General features: G+C 37.6%; 1 non-coding gene across 1 annotated transcript; it reads right to left on the bottom strand.

Moving 5' to 3' along the window:
* Nucleotides 1-1,173: 1,173 nt before the first annotated feature.
* Nucleotides 1,174-1,246, bottom strand: TRNAT-CGU (transfer RNA threonine (anticodon CGU)). Its single transcript has one exon. It is a non-coding gene; the product is annotated as a tRNA-Thr (tRNA).
* Between the last annotated feature and the right edge of the window lie 3,265 nt (nt 1,247-4,511).

A 4,511-nucleotide genomic window follows, 5' to 3' on the forward strand; every position in this document is an offset into this window, starting at 1 on the left:
CAAAGGAGAAAATTATAATTTAATATCACATTCAGGAGCAAAATGTGCATTTTTGCATTAAAAATTTAAAATATGCATTTTCCCACGGAATATGCAATTATATGCATTATCAAACACCAGTAAAATTGTCTGTGAAGGTGAGACTTACAAAGTATATAATTTCCGCGAACAGTAAACCTTTCCTGCCTGGAATCGAAACCGGATAAGCCGTATTTATAGACATCAGTTCAGTCACAGAGATCATAATATCATATGTCTAGGATTTTTCTAAAGCGTAAATAATCATTAAAAATTATGTAACACAGTTTCCTCAAATTCGTTTGACGTATTGAAAGATGCTCTGTGGGGGAGTAATAACTTGAAAGAGTGATTACATGGGAGTTCAGGGTTATGGAAGGCATTTTATCACACATTTGCATCAGTCTTTTGTTAAATAATGTCTTCATTCCATTGAATTCTTCACTCAGTTTCCATGAAAGGAAGTTGAAGAGCTTTACCACGATTTCCTACATATGTTTCAGACAAAGCACTGAAGTAGGCCTACACAACAACCTGACTCTTTGCTAAGGAAAATGGTTTTAGAGCATATCCCAGAAACTTGCGGTTTTTCTGTTAGTAGGCTGCTTTTACACAAAGCTCTATGTCCTTATTTAGCTTCTCAATTACTTGCAATTGAAGAGTATGATTCCAGAACGCATTCAATCTATTTTTATAAAAAGACTGGGCTAGTTTCCTTAACCACCGGTCTACGCACTGAGTTTTCAAGTGACATGCACAATAACACAAACTTTTATATAAAGATTGGCGCTGTTTTAGAAGAAAATAAGCTTAAAATATAATGATAGAGGTTTAAAAAATCATATAAATCATATACAGAGTGAACAAGAAGTATGGAATACTATTGCTAATAACTTCTTAAATTTTAATTTTACAAAAAAAAAGTTTTATACAAAAGCTGTTGGAGATAAAACATACAATATGATACCAGTGTTCGAAGGGTGTGGCAGTAAACTTCATTTTTTAAATGGCACTCTATATTAAAATTTAAATATTCCGAATTTCCATTAAATTTTACGTATGAATGTGTAGAAATGTTATTCATTCACCCGTTTCATATCTTTTAACTATTTATTGAACTTGTTTCGTGAATTAATATTTGAGGAGAAAAATTCGCTCCGGCGCCGGGGATCGAACCCGGGTTCTTGGTTCTACGTACCAAGCGCTCTGACCACTGAGCTACGCCGAATTCAATCCATAGCACCGGATCGAACCTTCCTCCTTCAACGTTTCCGTGATGGCAGTTGACACTAGACATATACGTCAACATACATGCCTAACTTGAGTCAGGCCACAAAGGGAAACATTGAAGGAGGAGGGTTCGGTCCGGTGCTGTGGATTGAATTCGGCGTAGCTCAGTGGTCAGAGGGCTTGGTACGTAGAACCAAGGACCCGGGTTCGATCCCCGGCGCCGGAGTGAATTTTTCTCCTCAAATATTAATTGTCAACATTACAGAGATTATTCTGTAGGACAAATTAATAAAAATCCATAATATTGTTTCGTGAACTTCAAACTTGACACAAATAAGTATGTAAAATCATGTTGAGTAGACCATAAAACTAAACAAAACACTTTCACTAACCAAACTTTACAACAGATGCTCAAAATGAGAACTATTCACAGCCAAAAAAAGTCCCAGTCTATCACAGAAGCAGTCAATCGCCTTCCTCACAATTACATGACTGATCTGTTCTATCTCAGATCTACAACGGATTGTTTTCGTCAGTCAGGTAAGTCAATAAAGCATTCGATTAATAGGTCTCCCGCGAACTTCTGATGTAGTTGTTGAACAAATCAGGGAGAGATTTACCCGTAGCCCCAGAAAATCAACGCGACATGCCTCTCGTGAGACATGACGGTTTGATGGTTACTACGAAACTGTTTACACTTGAAGGCATAGAAGTTGACCGTGATACATCTTAGTGATGCAGATAAAGTCGCTCAAGAATTCTCAGCGGAAATGCTGAATAGAATAGGAAACGATGAGACATTCCTGGAAAACGTCATCTTCAGTGATGAATCAACATTTCATACCAGTGGTAAAGTAGAACACTCATAACTATCGAATCTGGAGTAGCGAAAATCCACATTTAACTGTACAACATGTTCGTGCGAGCTCAAAAGTTAATGTTATTTGCGTTCTCAGCAAATATAATGTGTATGGTACCTTCTTTTTCACCGAGAAAACCATAGACGGTAGTATGCATCAAGATATGCTGGAAATGTACTTCATTCCGCAGATTGACAAACATGATCAAGATGGAAGCATTCACTTACAGCAAGACGGGGCACCACCTCACTACCATCAAGAGATTCATGTGTTACTTGATCGACGTTTTCCAGGTCGTTGAATTGGTCGTGCAGGACCAACTGCATGGCCACCTCGCTCACCAGATCTACCCCACTCGTTGTTTTCCTGTTCGTCAAATATCTTGTGTACGTTCCTCTTTTACCTGTCTATTTTATTGAGCTCAGAACTCTAATCACTGTCGCAGTTGCAGAAGTGACTCCTGATCTACTGGTTCGTGTGTGGGTAAGTTTAGGTTTGGTGTCTGCTTTATCACAAACGAAAGTCACATCGAACCAAAAGAACTGCTTGGTAGAAACTTTATGTGTGTTGCTTTAAAATGACAGGTTAACCATTTCTGTAAGATGTGTGAATAAATTTCTATAGGCTTGTGAAGTTGTAAAGCCCTTTCTGATATACGGTGTATTTTTATCCCAATAACAATATGACTTATTCGAAGTGCCTATATCAAAACTATACTTACTTACTGGCTTTTAAGGAACCCGCAGGTTCATTGCCGCCCTCACATAAGCCCGCCATTGGTCCCTATTCTGAGCAAGATTAATCCAGTCTCTACCATAATATCCCACCTCCCTCAAATCCATTTTAATATTATCTTCCCACCTACGTCTCGGCCTTCCCAAAGGTCTTTTTCCCTCCGGCCTCCCAACTAACACTCTATATGCATTTCTGGATTCGCCCATACGTGATACATGTCCTGCCCATCTCAAACATCTGGATTTAATGTTCCTAATTATGTCAGGTGAAGAATACAATGCGTGCAGCTCTGCGTTGTGTAACTTTCTCCATTCTCCTGTAACTTCATCCCTCTTAGCCCCAAATATTTTCCTAAGAACCTTATTCTCAAACACCCTTAATCTCTGTTCCTCTCTCAAAGTGAGAGTCCAAGATTCACAACCATACAGAACAACCGGTGATATAACTGTTTTATAAATTCTAACTTTCAGATTTTTTGACAGAAGACTAGATGACAAAAGCTTCTCAACCGAATAACAACACGCATTTCGCATATTTATTCTGCGTTTAATTTCCTCCCGAGTGTCATTTATATTTGTTACTGTTGCTCCAAGATATTTGAATTTTTCCACCTCTTCGAAAGATAAATCTCCAATTTTTATAGTTCCATTTGTACATAATCATATACTTAGTCTTTTCGGGATTTACTTTCAACCCTATCGCTTTACTTGCTTCAACTAGAATTTTCGCGTTTTCCCTAATCGCTTGTGGATTTTCTCCTAGCTATTCACTTCATCCGCATAGACAAGAAGCTGATGTAAATATCAAAACTATATAAATTTTAAAACCTTTTCAACTGCTCAATGAATAAGCAGGTCACAACGTTTCGAAAAATGACCCTATTTTCGTCTTCGGGTGAAAAAAAAAAAGAGGGTGGAAAGATATGCTAATGGTTGGGGTCATTACGAACTACTATTCTGCTTGCTGAGAAGAACGAAGACAATACTATAACGGTACAAAGAAAGAATTATATATTAAAAGGAAGAAAGAAGGAAAATAAAATAGAAATGTAGTAGGTAAAGACAGCACATTAGCTTACAATATAGAGAAAGAAGTTAAATTGAAAAATAACCATAATATGGATATTTAAACACATTTTTGAAAATGGTGGCCGTTCATTTCGATACAGGCTTCAGTTTTTTTGTGCATATTATCGCACTGTAGACTATTGTACCTAATTCCAATTACCAGTTTCGTCCTTCGTACAAGTAACTCATGTTGAAATAATTCTGTACCTACATACTCTATAAAAGAGTACCTTACGTACTGTAAATTTAATCTTCACTTCTGCTCGATCCGAAAAGATAAAATTACTCAGAAATGCTATCTACTGTCCGTCCAAGTGGTTTTGTCGCAGGGTCGTAGAAAAGGGGGGGGGAAATCACGTGATAGTTAATTACTTAACGAGGTCTTTTATTTAAGTTATTCTGAACAGTTGTATAATATTACGTAGACGTCCAATTCCTAACAGAAATTAATGTTTTCAGAAAAGAGCTAAGACAGGCCAGAGACTAGACTTTACAGAGGGACGAACAGAAGCAGGTGGGGGAAACCGGGATGCGACGTAGGCAAACGGACGACAGTACCTTTACGAAAATATGATTCAATACCGAAAGCTCTTTTGTCAAT

Source organism: Periplaneta americana, chromosome 14 (genome assembly GCF_040183065.1).
Source record: "Periplaneta americana isolate PAMFEO1 chromosome 14, P.americana_PAMFEO1_priV1, whole genome shotgun sequence".
Classification (NCBI taxonomy): Eukaryota; Metazoa; Arthropoda; class Insecta; order Blattodea; family Blattidae; genus Periplaneta; species Periplaneta americana.